Source organism: Moschus berezovskii, chromosome 6 (assembly GCF_049115385.1).
Source record: "Moschus berezovskii isolate FMDL1 chromosome 6, NW_MosBer_1.0, whole genome shotgun sequence".
NCBI lineage: Eukaryota > Metazoa > Chordata > Mammalia > Artiodactyla > Moschidae > Moschus > Moschus berezovskii.
In genome coordinates, this window is record NC_142465.1 from 119,622,919 (window position 1) to 119,641,502 (window position 18,584).

General features: G+C 46.1%; 1 long non-coding RNA gene across 1 annotated transcript; it reads right to left on the reverse strand.

Annotated features, from left to right (window-relative positions):
* Positions 1-41: 41 nt before the first annotated feature.
* On the reverse strand, positions 42-18,331 carry LOC129536882 (uncharacterized). The gene is made up of 3 exons (XR_008681884.2): positions 18,156-18,331; positions 1,975-2,074; positions 42-1,304 (listed from the first exon to the last, which is right to left on the reverse strand). It is a non-coding gene; the product is annotated as an uncharacterized LOC129536882 (long non-coding RNA).
* Between the last annotated feature and the right edge of the window lie 253 nt (positions 18,332-18,584).

The window sequence follows — 18,584 nt, forward strand, 5'->3', positions numbered from 1 at the left end:
CCCATTTGACAGATGGGCAAACTGAGGTTGTCATTTGAAAATACAAGGGCCATGGGGCCAAGCTTCTTTTATTTTTTATACTTTTTATTTTATGTTGTAGTATAGCCAGTTAGCAATGTTGTGATAGTTTTGGGTGGACAGCAAAGGGACTCAGTCGTACATACACATGCACCCATTCTCCCCCAAACTCCCCTCCCATCCAGGCTGCCACGTAACATTGAGCGGTGTTCCCTGTACTATACAGTAGATCCTTGTTGATTATCCATTTTTAATACAGCAGTGTGCACACGTCCTTCCCAAACCCCCTAACTGTCACTCCCCCCAACCCTTCCACCTGGCAACCGTAAGCTCCTTCTCTAAATCTGTGAGGCCCAAGCTTCTTTTTAGGTTTCTTTGTCTGTTTGGCTGAGTGCGGTCCTGGCTGCAGCATGTGGGATCTTCCCTGCATCACGTGGAATCTTTCGCTGCAGCATACAGACTCTCTAGAGGTGGCACACAGGCTCTAGGGTGCGTGGGCTCAGGAGTTGTAGTACTCAGGCTTAGTTGCTCTGAGACATGTGGGATCTCAGTTCCCTGACCAGGGATTGAACCCACGTCCCCCACGTTGGAAGGCAGAGTCTTAACCACTGGACCACCAGAAGTCCCTTAAGCTTCTTTACACACAGGTCTCTCTGCCCAGTCCTCTGGGCATCCCTCTGTGTAACATCAGAGCAGGTGGGTGTGGTCCAAGCCCTCCGTGGCCAGGCTCCTGCCTGTCACTGCAGCCACCTCCCAGTGGGCCCTCGCCCACCTTGCTCCAAGTGCACTCCAACCCCCTGCCCCACACAAGACCTTTCTGCGGTTGTCTGTCCGTCCGGCCTGCCTGGCAAACCCCTCCTCTTTATCTTGCAGTATGTGCGCTTGAGCATCAGTGTTTTGCGTCTCTGTTCAGATCAGCTCCCTCCCTCCTTCCTTCGGGTCTGCGACTCCCACCGCATACATCTGTCACGGGATGCCTGGCAGCTTCTCCGTGTTCACAGCCCGCCTCCTGCAGGCGAGAGTGGGTCCTAGGAGACAGGCCTGGCTGCTGTGGGCAGGGTTTGGCAGAGAAGGGCCCCGTCTCTCTCTTCCCTGCAACCCCCTCCTCGACCAGGATTCCGGGTTAGGCTCCCGTCAGTGATTCAGACCGCAGACCTAATATTTGCTGTAAACAGCATCTTTCTAGATCTGACAGTTGCAAGCTTCTAGTCTGTCTTCTCTCGTACTTGTTTGGTGCCCCTGGCTTACTGGCGTCCTGGGCCTGTGTGAAATGATCCTGCAGAGGCCTGGAGAGAAAGCACACGGACACGTAAATCATGTGGACGTTCCATTCCATTCATTTCAATGAACCAGAGGCCAGGATCTTGGCAATGCACCAGGAAAGGCCCAGGAAGATCCTTGGAGAGCGAGCCTCAGCCTCACACTTCCTCCCAGGCTACACATTTGGGTTAATGTGGACAGCATCCTGGGAGTTCAGGGTGGGGGCTTTCTGACTTGAGAGGAGCCTGAAGTAGGGAACGCTTTCTCTCCTAAACACCTCATTCTGAAATTACACCATGATTGCCTTCTACGGGGGCTCCCCCGAAGGCTCAGCAGGTAAAGACTCCACCTGCAATGCAGGAGATGCGGGAGACATGGATTCAATTCCTGGGTCAGGAAGATCCCCCGGTGGAAGAAATGGTGTTCATTCCAGTGTTCTTGGCTAAAAAAAGTCCCACGGACAGAGGAGCCTGACAGGCTACAGTTCATGGGGTCGCAAAGAGTTGAATGTGACTGAGCACGCATGCACGCCTCTGTGACTGTAAGAGGTGTGAACTGGGGGTGATACCCAAGTTCCTGGTGTGACTTCCAAACACCACAGCAGTGTGGCATTCTGGGTCACGGGCTGTGGCTTATGGAGGGATGTCTGGGTGGCACCCACATGCAGGCCCCCATTGCCATGAAGTGCTGACCCACCTGGCCACGTAGGGTTGTGCCCACTGAGGCTCCAGCTGCTGAGACACCAAGCTTGGCAGTTATGCCCTCCGTGCGGTCAGTCAGTGCTGGGCGGTGGTGGCTGAAGACATGGAGAGAAGTTAATGATTTAAGAGCTATGTAGGGGCCTCTGCTGGTGGTCCAGTGGTTACGAATTTGCCTTTCAATGTAGGGGAAACAGCTTCGATCCCTGGTCTGGGAACTAAGCCTGTGGGCCGTGACTACCCACACTCTAGGGCCCAAGCTCCGCAACAAGGGAAACCAAGGCAGGGAGAAGCCTGAGGACCACGGCAGACAGACTCTTCCACTCCCCACAACTGGAGAAAGGCCCTGCACAGCGATGGAGAGCCGTGTGCTGCCCCCGAGACCCAGAGCAGCCAAAATAAATACATACTCATTTCAAACACCAGCGTGGAGTGGCTGCGGACGACTGTGGGCAGCACAGATAAGGAGGAGGCAGAGGAACCTTTAGTTTCTTAAATTTATTTTTGTTTTATTTTACAATATTATATTGGCTGGTTTTGCCATACATTGACATGAATTCGCCCCAGGTCCTTTAGTTTCTTTCTGGCTCCAGCCGCTGGCCAGTGGAGGTGTCCTTCACAGGGGACAGGGACACAGGAGGCGGGCCAGGTGGGGTGAAAGCCTGCGAATTAGCCGCTAGCGCTGCCGTCACAAGGAACTGCATGCTGGGGGGGCTGAAACGCGGACGCAGATCTAGACACGTTTATTGTCTCTCAGTGCTAGAAGCTGGAAGTTCAAGGTCAAAGTGGCTGCAGGGTTGGTTCCTGCTGAGGCCTCTCTCCTTGGTCCACAGATAGGCGTCTTCTTGAGTCCTCACACAGTCATTCTTTGTGTCCTGATCTCCTCTTCTTAGAAGGCCAAGCTTCCCTGGTGGCTCAGCTGGTAAAGAATCCGCCCGCAATGCAGGAGACCTGGGTTCGATCCTTGGGTTGGGAAGATCCCCTAGAGAAGGGAAAGGCTACCCACCCCAGTATTCTGGCCTGGAGAATTTCAGGGACTGTATAGCCCGTGGGGTCACAAAGAGTTGGACACGACTGAGCGACTTTGACTTTCATATTGCATTAGGACCCACCCTAACAATCTCGTTTTAACTTAATCACCTCTTCAAAGACCCTACCTGCAAGTGCAATCACGTTCTAAGGATTAGGACTTCAACAGATGAATTTCGGAAAGTTGCAGTTCAGCCTATAACAGGATACATGTAGCTTTTTTTTTTTCATTTTTGGCCATGCAGTGTGGCACTCGAGATCTTGGTCCCCCCACTAGAGATCAAAGCCATACCCCCTGCAGGGGCAGTGCAGCATCATAACCACTGGCCCACCATGGAAGCCCCAGTGCATGTGGTTTTAAACAGGCTGAGTCCTAAGGACCTGAAAACACCCAGGAAGCCATGTTGGATGCATATGTCCGGGTTCAGAGGGAAGGGTTTGGCTGGGGCTGTGAACTGAGCTGGGGTGAGTGGTAAAGAGATGGTGACTGGGGCCATAGGGGAGGAGGAATCTGTCCAGGAGAGAGACTGGAGGGAGAAGAGACCCAGGACCAAGCCCCCAGGATCACAGCATGGGAAGGGCGGGTGAGGCTGTGGCTGGCGGGACCAGAGACAGTCCAGGGGAGTGTGGGGTCACAGAAAGGACCCCAGGGAAGAGCCTGCAGGTGTGCAGTCATCCTTTTGAACGAGTGCCCTGATTTCCATGCAGCCCTCATTCTCTTTCCTGTCTCCCACAAGACAGTGGACAGCTTGGGGCAGGCACTTAGTCTCGCTTTTATCCAAGCCCCCTCCCATCCCATCTTGTCCCAGGGCCTGGTTCAGGATTAGGATAAAAATTGAAATCTGAACATCCATTTCCAGTTTTCCTTAGGCAGGTGTGAATTTCTGTTTCTGTGAAATCAGTCTAGCCCTGGGAGTTAAAGGTGGGCAACTCTGTCCTCTGATGGCAAGAGGCTCCTATCCCTCACCGCCCCCCCACAAAGGCAACCCTGTGGCAGCAAGCAGCCGTGAACTGAACTGAAATGCCCAGATGTGCTGCTCGACTTGGAGGGGGAAAATCCCGGCTGTGCTCACCGTGGCTTTGTCTGGCCTTTAAACACCGATTGGTCAAAGTGAGTGATGCTTTCCAGATGCTCCTGGCTGCCCCAGCCAGGAGTCCGGCTGGCCAGCTGGGCCCCCTCTGGGCCTCCCTCCAGCCCAGCCTCCCGCGCAGCCAGACGGCCTGCCTTGGGCCGGCTTCCACCGCCTGGCTGGAGCTGCGGGGCTGTGGCCTCGCTTCCTGCTGAAGGGTGGGGGCTGGGTGGATGGTCCCCAAGGACCCTTCCAGCTCTAACAGGCAGCAGTTGTGTGCCTCCTGGGCCAGCCCTGGAGGACCCCCATGAGGGAACAGTAATGAGGCCTTATATTGAAGACTGAATGCTGGGGAAGACTGAGGGCAGAAGGAGAAGGGGACAACAGAGGATGAGATGGCCGGATGGCATCACCGGCTCAATGGACGTGAGCTTGAGTAAGCTCAGGGAGCTGGTGATGGACAGGGAGGCCTGGCGTGCTGCAGTCCATGGGGTCGCAAAGAATCGGACATGACTAAGCAACTGAACTTAACTGATGTGAAAAGTGCTTGGTGATCTTCTGGGACACCGCCCCACACGTCTGTCCCCAGCTGCTGGCCCAGCCAGCCCTCAGCACTCCGGGCAGGGCTGCCTGGATAATGTACTCCTGGTGACGTCAGCCTCTCCCCCACCCTCCCCATCCCTCCCCGACCCCCCTCCCCCCTCCCCCACCCTCCCCCACCCCTTCCCCTGAGTTGCTGTCTTTTGGAGTTTATCACACTTTGATGTAAGTCGATGAACAGGCTTCTTCTAGAGTAACTGTCTCAGATTCTTACACTTGAATTGGTGAGGCATCTATGTTTGAATTTCTTTCAAACTTCTAACTTCAAAATGATTATAGACTCACAGGAAGTTGCAAAAATATCACAGGTAGACATTTCTGCTTCTGGAAAGATAGAGTCTAGGTACCTTTTCCTATTCCTCCCACTAAGTACAGCTGTAAATTATGAATGCTTTATAGAAAGCTAAAGATGGAGGGCAGGAGGAGAAGGGATGACAGAGGATGAGACGGTTGGATGGCATCACTGACTCAATGGACATGAGTTTGAGCACGCTCCAGGAGATGCTGAAGGACAGGGAGGCCTGGCGTGCCGCAGTCCACGGGGTCATAAAGAGTCAGGCACGACTTAGAGACTGAACAACAGCAACAGTATAAGAAGATTCTTACGGGGGAAGCAAGCAGGTGGGCTGGGTAGGGACTTCAAGACCCGAGGAATCGCACATTGGTCAGTTCGCCGGGTTTTCTTTTGCCTCGTGTATCCCCTGGAGAAGGAAACGGCAACCCACTCCAATATTCTTGCCTGGAGAATTCCATGGACAGAGGAGCCTGGCAGGCTACAGTCCATGAGGCCGCAAAGAGCCAGACACAACTGAGCGACTAACACACACACATCCCAGACTTGGAGGTGGAAAAGCTGGTATTTGAAAATGCCAACAGGCACAGAAAAACAGAAACCCAACAAAAGCCTGCCTCCTGGGCCAAAGGACCAGGAAAGGGCAGCCAAGCAAGACAGAAAACTTTTAGACAATCACTGCCCTACTTTAACTAAACACACAGAAAAAAACACGGCCCCGCCCACACCAGACTCTAATGAGGTGTTCCAACGTCCCCACTGGGCTATTGTCAGAGAAACTGAGTGGGGAGCCAGGTCTTTCACCCCTGCCAGCTGGAAACGAGGCCCCTCTCTGGTGGTGTCTGCAGAGACACTTGGGGAGTCCAGAATTCCACCCCAAGCTGGCAGTGACAAAGCATCTCTCCTCCTCCCCACTGGGGTTTTGTCAGAGGAGGCCAGGCAGAGTCAGGCCAGTCACATTGGCCTATGGTAACAAGGACATTCCTCCTTCCACACTATGTATCCAGGTGAAGACAGGAACCCAAGCCCTTCTGTCCGCCCCAGCCGGGGAGATTTCAGTGGAGACTAGGGGAGCGCCCATACCCCTTCCAGCAGTAATGAGGAGCACCCATGGGTGCCAGCAATGGCCAGGTGGGAAACCAGGAAGTCTATCTCCACTTGGCAGACACCCCCACCCCCCGCCTCCCCTGCCGGAGCACAGGGAGTAGAAATCAGCTGAAAAAGAAGCTTTAGATAAGACCCAGGGGGCTTCGCTGATGGTTCAGATTCTCTAATCTGCCTGCCAATGCAGACAAGGGGTTCAGCCCCTGATCCAGGAAGATTCCCCCATGCCGTGGAGCAGCTAAGCCCATCCGCCACAACTACTGAGCCTGGGAGCTGCAACTACTGGAGCCCACCCCCCCTAGAGCCCGTGCTCCACAAGAGAAGTCCCCACAGTGAGAGACCTGCCCACCACAGCTAGAGAGTAGCCCCCACTCACCGCAACTAAAGAAAACTCCCACACCACAACAAAGACCCAGCACGGCTAAAAATAAACACATAATTTGTTTTTAAAGAAGTGAAAAAAAAAAGAAGTGCTGGAATGTCAGGATAGGAATTAAAAAAGGAAAAAAAAAAGATCCAGAATTGCATATGTAATATGAGAATGCCCAAGCTTCAAACGAAAATCACTCACTTTGCCAAGAACCAGAAAGATCTAAACCTGAATGAACAAAAGATAATAAACAGAGCTCAACCCTGAAATGACAGGGATTTAGATTGTCCGACAAAGATTTCAAAGCACTCATGATAAAAATGTTTCAACAAGCAATTTATGAATATGCTCAAAACAAATGAAAAAGTAGAAAGTCTCAGCAAAGATATATCAGACATAAAAAGGGAAGCATCTGTGAGCTGAAAGACAAAACTAAAAATTACTCAGTATGAATACTTGAGAGATGATAGATTGGAAAAAAATTAACAGAACCTTGGGGACCCAAGGGACTATGACAGAAGATCTAATATTTTTACATCAAGTCCTGGGAGGAGAAGAGAAAGAGGGTAGGGCTGAAATAGTAACGAAAAACTTCCCAAATTTGGCAACAGCCATAAACTTATACACTTAAGAAGCTGAGAAAATTCCAAATATGATAAACACAAAGAAATCCAGACCAAGACACTCTGTAGTCAAAGTTCCAAAACCTAAAGATAAAGGAAAAAATCTTGAAAGCAACAAGAGAGAAATGGCACTTTATCGGTAGGAGAAGCATTTCAAATTATACCAGATTTCTCATTAGAATTAATGGAGATCAGGAAGAAGTAGCACAACTTTAATAAGGGCTGGAAGAAAAAATTCAGAATTCTATACTCAGAGAAAGTATTCTTTAGAAATTAAGGGGAAATCAAGACTTTATAAGATGAAGGAAAACTCAGAGGAGAGAAATTTTTGTCAGTAGACCTAAAAGAATTTCTGAAGCAATTTTTGTAAACAGAAAGGAGACAATAAAACAGGAAAAACAGGAAAGTAAGAAAAAATATAGGAAAATACAATAGGTTTTCATTCTCCTCTTGAATTTTCTAAATTATGTTTGACATTGAAGCAAACATAATTTGCTTCAATGAAATCCACAATCACAGAAAACTGATCAAACTGATCACATGGACCACATACTTTGTCTAATTTGATGAAACTATGAGCCATGCCATGTAGGGCCACCCAAGACAGACGGGTCATGGTGGAGAGTTCTGACAAAATGTGGTGCACTGGAGAAGGGAATGGCAAACCACTTCAGTATTCGTGCCTTGAGAACCCCATGAACAGTATGAAAAGGCAAAAATATATGACACTGAAAGATGAACTCCGTAGGTCGGAAGGTGCCCAGTATGCTGCTGGAGATCAGTAGAGAAATAACTCCAGAAAGACTGAAGAGACGGAGCCAAAGCAAAAACAACACCCAGCTGTGGATGTGACCGGTGATGGAAGTAAAGTCTGATGCTGTAAAGATCCATATTGCATAGGAACCTGGAATGTTAGGTCCATGAATCAAGGCAAATTGGAAGTGGTCACACAGGAGATGGCAAGAGTGAACATCGACATTCTAGGAATCTGCGAACTAAGATGGACTGGAATGGGTTAATTTAATTCAGATGACCATTATATCTACTACTGTGGGCAGGAATCCCTCCCTCAGTGATGAATGCAAAGAAATAGAGGAAAACAATAGAATGGGAAAGACTAGAGATCTCTTCAAGAAAATTAGAAATACCAAGGGAGCATTTCATGCAAAGGTAAGCACGATAAAGGACAGAAATTGTATGGACCTAACAGAAGCAGAAGATACTAAGAAGAGGTGGCAAGAATACACAGAAGAACTGTACAAAAAAGATCTTCACGACCCAGATAATCACGATGGTGTGATCACTCACCTAGAGACAGACATCCTGGAATGTGAAGTCGAGTGGGCTTTAGGAAGCATCACTATGAACAAAGCTAGTGGAGGTGATAAAATTCCAGCTGAGCTATTTCAAATCCTAAAAGATGATGCTGTGAAAGTGCTGCACTCAATATGCCAGCAAATTTGAAAAACTCATCAATGGCCACAGGACTGGAAAAGGTGCTTTCATTCCAATCCCAAAAAAGGGCAGTGCCAAAGAATGTTCAAACTTCTACACGATTGTACTCGTCTCACATGCTAGCAAAGTAATGCTCAAAATTCTCCAAGCCAGGCTTCAACAGTGAACTAGATGTGCAAGCTGGATTTAGAAAAGCCAGGGGAACCAGAGATCAAATTTCCAACATCCATTGTATCATAGAAAAAGCAAGCGAGTTTCAGATAAACATCTACTTTTTTGATTACTTTATTGATTATGCCAAAGCCTTTGACTGTGTAGATCACAACAAACTGTGGAGAATTCTTCAAGAGATGGGAATACCAGACCACCTGACCTTCCTCCTAAGAAATCCGTATGCAGGTCAAGAAGCAACAGTTAGAACCGGACATGGAACAACAGACTGATTCCAAATTAGGAAAGGAGTATGTCAAGGCTATATATTTTCACCCTGTTTATTTAACTTATATGTAGAGTACATCATGTGAAATGCTGGGCTGGATGAAGCTCAGGCTGGAATCAAGATTGCCAGGAGAAATATCAATAACCTCAGATACACAGGTGACACCACCCTTGTGTCAGAAAGTGAAGAAGACCTAAAGAGCCTCTTGATGAAAGTGAAAGAGGAGAGTGAAAAAGCTGGCTTGAAAGTCAACATTCAAAAAACTAAGATCATGTCATCCGGTCCCATCACTCCATGGCAAATAGATGGAGATGGTGATAGACTTTATTTTCTTGGGCTCCTGAATCACTTCAGATGGTGACTGCAGCCAGGAAATTAAAAGATGCTTGCTCCTTGGAAGAAAAGCTATGACCAACCTAGAGAGCCCATCTTGGCATGAAATGTTCCCTTGGAATCTCTAATTTTCTTGAAGAGGTCTCTTGTTTTTCCTATTCTGTTGTTTTTCTCTATTTCTTTGCATTGATCACTGAGGAAGGCTTTCTTATCTCTCCTTGCTCTTCTTTGGAACTCTGCATTCAGATGCTTATATCTTTCCCTTTCTCCTTTGCTTTTCGCCTCTCTTCTTTTCACAGCTATTTGTAAGGCCTCCTCAGACAGCCATTTTGCTCTTTTGCATTTCTTTTCCATGGGGATGGTCTTGGTCCCTGTCTCCTGTACAATGTCACGAACCTCCGTCCAGAGTTCATCAGGCACTCTATCAATCAGATCTAGTCCCTTAAATCTATTTCTCACTTCCACTGTATAATCATAAGGGATTTGATTGAGGTCATATCTGAAAGGTCTAGTGGTTTTCCCTACTTTCTTCAATTTAAGTCTGAATTTCGCAATAAGGAGTTCATGATCTGAGCCACAGTCAGCTCCTGGTCTTGTTTTCGCTAACTGTATACAGCTTCTCCATCTTTGGTTGCAAAGAATATAATCAATCTGATTTCGGTGTTGACCATCTGGTGATGTCCATGTGTAGAGTCTTCTCTTGTGTTATTGGAAGAGGGTGTTTGCTATGACCAGTGCATTCTCTTGACAAAACTCTATTAGCCTTTGCCCTGCTTCATTCCGTGCTCCAAGGCCAAATTTGCCAGTTACTCCAGGTGTTTCTTGACTTCCTACTTTTGCATTCCAGTCCCCTGTAATGAAAAGGACATCTTTTTTTGGGTGTTAGTTCTAAAAGGTCTTGTAGGTCTTCATAGAACCGATTAACTTTGGCTTCTTCAGCATTACTGGTTGGGGCATAGGCCTGGATTACTGTAATATTGAATGGTTTGCCTTGGAAACGAACAGAAATCATCCTGTCATTTTTAAGATTGCATCCAAGTACTGCATTTTGGACTCTTTTGTTGACCATGATGGCTACTCCATTTCTTCTAAGGGATTCCTGCCCACAGTAGTAGATATAATGGTCATCCGAGTTAAATTCACCCATTCCAGTCCATTTTAATTCACTGATTCCTAGAATGTCTATGTTCACTCTTGCCATCTCCTGTGTGACCACTTCCAATTTGCCTTGATTCATGGACCTAACATTCCAGGTTCCTATGCAATATTGCTCTTTACAGCACCGGACCTTGCTTCTATCACTGGTCACATCCACAACTGGGTATTGGTTTTGCTTTTGCTCCATCCCTTCATTCCTTCTAGAGTTATTTCTCCACTGAGCTCCAGTAGCATACTGGGCACCTACCGACCTGGGGAATTCCTCATTCAGTATCCTATCATTTTGCCCTTTGTTACTGTTCATGGGGTTCTCAAGGCAAGTATACTGAAGTGGTTTGCCATTCCCTTATGGACCTAACAGAAGCAGAAGATATTAAGAAGAGGTGGCAGGAATACACAGAAGAACTGTACAAAAAAGATCTTCACAACCAAGATAGTCACGATAACGTGATCACTGACCTAGAGCCAGACATCTTCGAATGTGAAGTCAAGTGGGCCTTAGAAAGCATCACTACTAACAAAGCTAGTGGAGGTGATGGAATTCCAGTTGAGCTATTTCAAGTCTTGAAAGATGATGCTGTGAAAGTGCTGCACTCAATATGCCAGCAGATTTGGAAGACTCAGCAGTGGCCACAGGACTGGAAAAGGTCAGTCTTCATTCCAATCCCAAAGAAAGGCAATGCCAAAGAATGCTCAAACTACCGCACAATTGCACTCATCTCACACGCTAGTAAGGTCATGCTCAAAATTCTCCAAGCCAGGCTTCAGCAATATGTGAACCGTGAACTCCCAGATGTTCAAGCAGGTTTTAGAAAAGGCAGAGGCACCAGAGATCAAATTGCCAACATCCGCTGGATCATGGAGAAAGCAAGAGAGTTTCAGAAATACATCTATTTCTGCTTCATTGACTATGCCAAAGCCTTTGACTGTGTGGATCACAATAAACTGTGGAACATTCTGAAAGAGATGGGAATCCCAGACCACCTGACCTGCCTCTTGAGAAACCTGTATGCAGGTCAGGAAGCAACAGTTAGAACTGGACATGGAACAACAGACTGGTTCCAAATAGGAAAAGGTGTACGTCAAGGTTGTATATTGTCACCTTGCTTATTTAACTTATATGCAGAGTACATCATGAGGAACGCTGGGCTGGAAGAAGCACAAGCTGGAATCAAGATTGCTGGGAGAAATATCAATAACCTCAGATATGCAGATGACACTACCCTTATGGCAGAAAATGAAGAGGAACTCAAAAGCCTCTTGATGAAAGTGAAAGAGGAGAGTGAAAAGGTTGGCTTGAAGCTCAACATTCAGAAAACAAAGATCATGGCATCTGGTCCCATCACTTCATGGGAAATAGATGGAAAAACAGTGGAAACAGTGTCAGACTTTATATTTTTGGACTCCAAAATCACTGCAGATGCTGATTGCAGCCATGAAATTAAAAGACGCTTGCTCCTTGGAAGGAAAGTTATGACCAACCTTGATAGTATATTAAAAAGCAGAGACATTACTTTGCCAACCAAGGTCCGTCTAGTCAAGGCAATGGTTTTTCCCGTGGTCATGTATGGATGTGAGAGTTGGACTGTGAAGAAAGCTGATCGCCGAAGAATCGATGCTTTTGAACTGTGGTGTTGGAGAAGACTCTTGAGAGTCCCTTATACTGCAAGGAGATCCAACCAGTCCATTCTAAAGGAGATCAATCCTGGATGTTCATTGGAGGGACTGATGCTAAAGCTGAAACTGCAATACTTTGGCCACCTCATGCGACGAGTTGACTCACTGGAAAAGACTCTGATGCTGGGAAAGGTTGGGGGCGAGAGGAGAAGGGGACGACCGAGAATGAGATGGCTGGATGTCCTCACCGACTCTGTGGACGTGGGTTTGAGTGTACTCCGGGAGTTGGTGATGGACAGGGAGGCCTGGCGTGCTGTGATTCATGGGGTCACGGAGAGTCGGACACGACTGAGCGACTGAACTGAACTGAACCTAGAGAGCATATTAAAAAGCAGAGACAAAGTTCCGTCTAGTCAAAGCTATTGTTTCTCCAGTAGTCATGTATGGATGTGAGATTAGAACTATAAAGAAAGCTGAGCAGTGAAGAATTGATGCTTTTGAGCTGTGGTGCTGGAGAAGACTCTTGAGAGTCCCTTGCACTGCAAGGAGATCCAACCAGTCCATCCGAAAGGAGATCAGTCCTGAATATTCATTGGAAGGATGGATGCTGAAGTTGAAACTCCAATACTTTGGCCACCTGATGTGAAGAACTGACTCTTTGGAAAAGACCCTGATGCTGGGAAAGATTGAAAGCAGGAGGAGAAGGGGACGACAGAGGATGAGATGGTTGGATGGCATCACCAACTCGATGGACATGAGTTTGAGCAAACTCCGGGAGTTGACAGGAAAGCCTGGTGTGCTGCAGTCCATGGGGTTGCAAAGAGTCAGACATGACTGAGTGACTGAACTGAACTGGTAAGATGACACCAATAGGCTGATAAGTTATGTATACATAATATAATACATAGAACAACCACTAAAATAGTTATATAAAGCAATGTATTAAAAATGCTATAGGTAAATAAAAATGAAATTCTAAAAAATGTTCAATTAACCCATAAAATGACAGGGAAAATAAAACAGAAAAATAAAAGATAGAACAAATGTAAAACAAAATATAAATTGGCAGACCTATACCCTAACATATCAACAATTACTTTAAAGATAAACAGTCATTTACTGGAGCTCCCCTCGTGGTCCAGTGGTTAAGCATTCACCTTGCGGTGCAGGGGCCTCAGGTTGGATCCCTGGCCTGGGAACTAAGACCCCACATGCCTTGGGGTGACTAAACCTGTGAGCCACAACAAAAGACCCTGCATGCTGCAACCAAGACCCAGTGCAGCCAGATAAATAAACACATAAATAATTTTTAAAATGAAAACGGTCATTTATTGTTTAAGGACAATTAAAAGACAGAAATTGGCAATTTAAAAAAGGAGCTAGTCAGAGTGAGTTTTAGAAATGACCCAACTATGTGCCATCTCTAAGAAAGCCATGTATAGACAGCTTAAAAGCAAAAGGTTAGAAAAAGATATATCATGCAAATATTAATTAAAAATCACTTGGTTATATGAATATCAGATGAAGTACTTCAGTGCAAGGCAAATTGCTAGATAAAAGGGCAAATTCATTAACAAGACATTCAAGTCCTAAATGTGTCTTTATAAAAGAATAGAACTGTAAAATGTGTGAAACAAAAATTGACAAAACTGAAAGGAAAAATGTCAATATCACAACTCATCCAATGTGAAATAGATAATTTGAAGAATCCTATAACTATCTGGGAAATTGAATTCCTGAGTTTAAAACTCCTAAAAAAGAAGCCTACAGGCCAAGACAGTTTTACTGAAAAATTCTACCCAATATTTAAAGAAGAATTAATATTAATTCTACACAATCTCTTCCAGGAAATAGGAGGAACACCCAATTCACTTTATGAAGTTCATACTATCTTTATATCAAAACAAGATAAAAAACAGTAAAATAAAAAATGAAACAAAAAACGGCAGACCAAAAATTCCTCATGCAAAAATCCTTGATAAAATACTAGTAAGTAGAATTTAACAGTATATGCACAGAATTATACCCCATGATCTGAGTCTCACAGCTCCTAAAATATTAACCAAAACCGAATAACAAACTTAAATGTAAAACATAAAACTTTTAGAAAAAAGCATAGAAGAAAGTTTTTGGGATCTAGAACTAGGTAAAGAGTTGTCAGAGTTGACCCCAAAAGCATTACTCAGAAAAGGAAAAATTCATAAGTTTTTTTTTTTTTTTTTCCTCTGAGAAAAATCTTGTTAAAATGCTGAAAAGACAAGTTACAGACTGGAAGAAAAATTTGGAAACCACATGTTCAACAAAAGACTAGTATCTAGAATATATCAATTCTCAAAAGTCAATACTAATGCAAACAAACTAACCAACGGTTCATCAGAAAGTGGAAAAAAACATGACATTTCACCAAAGAAAATATGCAGAAGAAAAACAGGCACATGAAAAGACATTCAACATCATTAGCCATTCAGTTCAGTTCAGTTCAGTCACTCAGTCGTGTCCGACTCTTTGCGACCCCATGAATCACAGCACGCCAGGCCTCCCTGTCCATCACCAACTCCCGGAGTTCACTCAAACTCATGTCCATCGAGTCGGTGATGCCATCCAGCCATCTCATCCTCTGTCGTCCACTTGTCCTCCCGCCCCCAATCCCTCCCAGCATCAGAGTCTTTTCCGGTGAGTCAACTTGTCGCATGAGGTGGCCAAAGTATTGGAGCTTCAGCCTCAGCATAAGTCCTTCCAATGAACACCCAGGATTGATCTCCTTTAGCCATTAGGAAAATGCAAATTAAAACCACGGTGTGATGGTTTGCTACACACCTATAACAGTGGCTAAAATAAAAAAGAGCAACAACACCAAGTACTGGTGAGGATGTAGAGAAATGGGATCACTCACATGTTGCTGGTGGGAGCGTGAAATGGTACAACCACTCTGGAAAACAACTTGCAGTTTTCTAAAAAAATAAATATTCAATTTCTAAAAAAATAAATATTCAATTACCTACCATATGCCCCAGCAGTTGTCTTCCTGGCCATTTATTCCAGAGAAATGAAGATTTCTGTACACCAACATTTATAACACCGCTCTTCTTGATGGCCAGAACCCAGAAATGGCCCATTCGTCCTCCAGCCTCCCCCAGCCTGTTTACTGTCAGCCTGGGTGGATGTCTGCTATCAGGGTGAGAAGTTCCTTTTCCTTCCTGGACTGCTGAGACTTTTTTTTTTTAATCATAGGTGGATGCTAAATTTGTCAGATACTTACATATATATAATTATGTGCCTTATGTCTTATGTAGTGAATTATATTGATTAATTTTTAAATGTTAAACATACCTTGTGCTTCTGTGGTAATTCCAACTTGGTCATGACACATTATGCTTTTTTTTTTTTTTTGCATTATACCTTTTATATCTTGCTGGATTTGACTTCACAGCATCTTGTTAAGGATTTTTGTGTCTATATTTATAAGGGATATTGAACTACAATTTCATTTTCTTGTAGAGAGTAATGTTGGTCCTACAAAATGGGTTGAGAAGTATTCACTCCTTATCTATTTTCTGAGTTTGTGTAAAGTTAAGATTATTGCTGCCTTAAATGTTTGATATAATTCACTTACTAATGCTAAAGCTGAAACTCCAATACTATGGCCACCTCATGCGTTGAGTTGACTCACTGGAAAAGACTCTGATGCTAGGAAGAATTGGGGGTGGGAGGAGACGGGGACGACAGAGAATGAGATGGCTAGATGGCATCACCGACTCTATGGACATGAGTCTGAGTGAACTCCGGGAGTTGGTTGATGGACAGGGAGGCCTGGCGTGCTGTGATTCATGGGGTTGCAAAGAGTCGGACACGACTGAGCAACTGAACTGAACTGAACTGAAATCTTTCTTCTAACCCTCAATCTTTCTGCCAATATGGTAGGTAGTGCATGTGGGATAAATAAATTTGTGTTTATAAACCAGGCGTTGCAAGTTCAGATGACTTTAAGACTGGGCCAGTAGCAGAAATAGGTGAAACAGCTGAACACCATAGGGAGGAGTAGTGAGTGTGAAGTGAAAGTCGCTCAGTCGTGTCAGACTCTTGCGACCCCGTGGACTATACAGTCCATGGAATTCTCCAGGCCAGATTACTGGAGTGGGCCGCCTTTCCCTTCTCCAGGGGATCTTCCCAGCCCAGGGATGGAACTCAGGTCTCCCACATTGCGGGAGGATTATTTACCAACTGAGCCACCAGGGAAGCCCAGGGAGGAGTAGAGTCCACTGCTAAAAGACAGAGCCTTCAAATTCAAACTTCATCTACAGATAACAAATGCCAGAAAGGGTGTGGAGAAAAGGGAACTCTCCTACACTGTTGGAGGGAATGCAAATTGGTGCAGCCACTATGGAAATCAGTATGGAGGTTCCTCAAAAAGCTAAAAATAGGGCTGCCATACAATCCTGGCAATCCCACTGCTGGACATGTATCTGGAGAAAACACTAATTCAAAAAGATACATGTCCTCCTGTGTTCATTGCAGCATTGTTCACAAGAGCCAAGACATGTCCATCAATGGATGGATGGATAAAGAAGAGGCAGTACCTGTGCACAGTGGAATAGTACTCAGCCATGAAAAGAACGAAATAACGTCATTTGCAGCAACACGGATGGATCTAGAGACTATCATAGTAAGGCGGCGCAGGCGCGGGAGACGCCGGCCCCGGCGCAACCGCCCAGGCAAAGACGCGCAGCCGAGAGGAGCTACCCCACGCCTGAGGCCAGGCCCAGCGGCCGAGAGGAGCTGCCCCACGTCCAACAGGGGGTGGCTGCGCGGGCGCAGGAGGGCCGAGAGGATCTACTCCACGTTCAAGGTCAGGAGGGGCGGCCTTGAGGAGATACCCCTCATCCAAGGTAAGGTACAGCGGCTGCACTTTGCTGGAGCGGCTGTGAAGAGATTTTCCACGACCAAGGTAAGAGAAATCCAAATAAGACGGTAGGTATTGCGAGGGGGCATCAGAGGGCAGACACACTGAAATCATAATCTCAGGAAACTAGCCGATCTGATCACATGGACCACAGCCGAACGTGGTCCACTGGAGAAGGGAATGGCAAACCACTTCAGTATACTTGCCTTGAGAACCCCATGAACAATATCAAAGGGCATGCGTGCTGTGATTCATGGGGTCGCGGAGAGTCGGACACGACTGAGCGACTGAACTGAACTGAAGCCAGAAAGACAAATACCATTCGATATCGCTTATTTGTGGACTCTAAAATATGACACAAAGGAACTTATCTAAGAAGTAGGAACAGACTCACAGACACAGAGAACAGACTTGTGGTCGCCAAGGGCGGGGGAGGAGGGATGGGTCGGGAGTCTGGGGTTAGCAGACAAACTATCATATATGGGATAGGTAAACACTATGGTCCTACTGTATAGCACAAGGAACTGGATGCCGTATCCTGTGATAAGCCAGATTTGAGAAGAACATGAAGAAGAATACGTATGTCTGACTGAATCACTTTGCTGTACAGCAGAAATTAACACGACACTGTAAATCAGCTATACGTCAGTTAAATAATTTTTTTAATTCAAATTTTAAAAAACTTATCTGTAGAGCTTGCTTACAGACCTTTGGCTTGCAACCCCTATACATAATCCCAGTTGCATATTTCGTTAAGATGTGGAGTACAGCCGAGGACACGTTATGAGCCCCACCATACTGAGAAACTAGAAGTGGCATAGATGTGACTCTGTTTCTTCTCTCCTTGCATTGCCTCATTTTTTCCCTGCCTCATTTCTCTTCTCTTTCACTCATACCACCCTGAGGTTGCAAGCTTCCAATAAAGCATGAGAATGTTTAGAAAGAACGTGGGGAGGAGGGGGAGTTATGACAGCATGCAGGCATTGCCCAGCAAAGCGGGAGGGACTTATCCAAAGGGATGAAGAGATAAGAAACGTCTGGTGATGTGCTGATCAGTCTGGGTAGAGCTAGGATTCTCACAGGCAGTGCATAGTGTTGGCACAGCATTTCCTGACTAGCTGACCACAAGTGCCCATGAGCTGGCATTCTCTCTTGGTCACAGCACCCAGGATCTGGGGAGCAGACTCACTGAGAAGAGGCGACAGTTCCTGAGGTCATTCATCCTAGGCTGCTGGATCCTGTCTCCCCTGTGCCTTCATCTTCCCTGGAAAGGGTCAGCCCACAAACCTTGACTGCATGTCTGTCCCGGGCAGGGCCGTGCGCTGGCCGCTCAGAACTGAGCCAGACGTCGTCCTGTCCAGGACGACTCAGGACTGGACATCATCCGCATAAAGACTAGAAACCATCAAAGGAAAACATGATGAAATAAACTCATGCTCTGTTTCTCAAGGCGAGGAAATGTGTTTCTACATTTTGGAACTCTTTCCGTTCAAAACTGTCAAAATAAAGAAGCAAAGGCTTGTTGCTGGAAGGGATAAGCTTTAAAACTGGGGAAAAACAGCTCATGTGGGACTGGCTCTTCTCCAAACGCGCTTGATGGATGAGTGGTTAGTGCCTG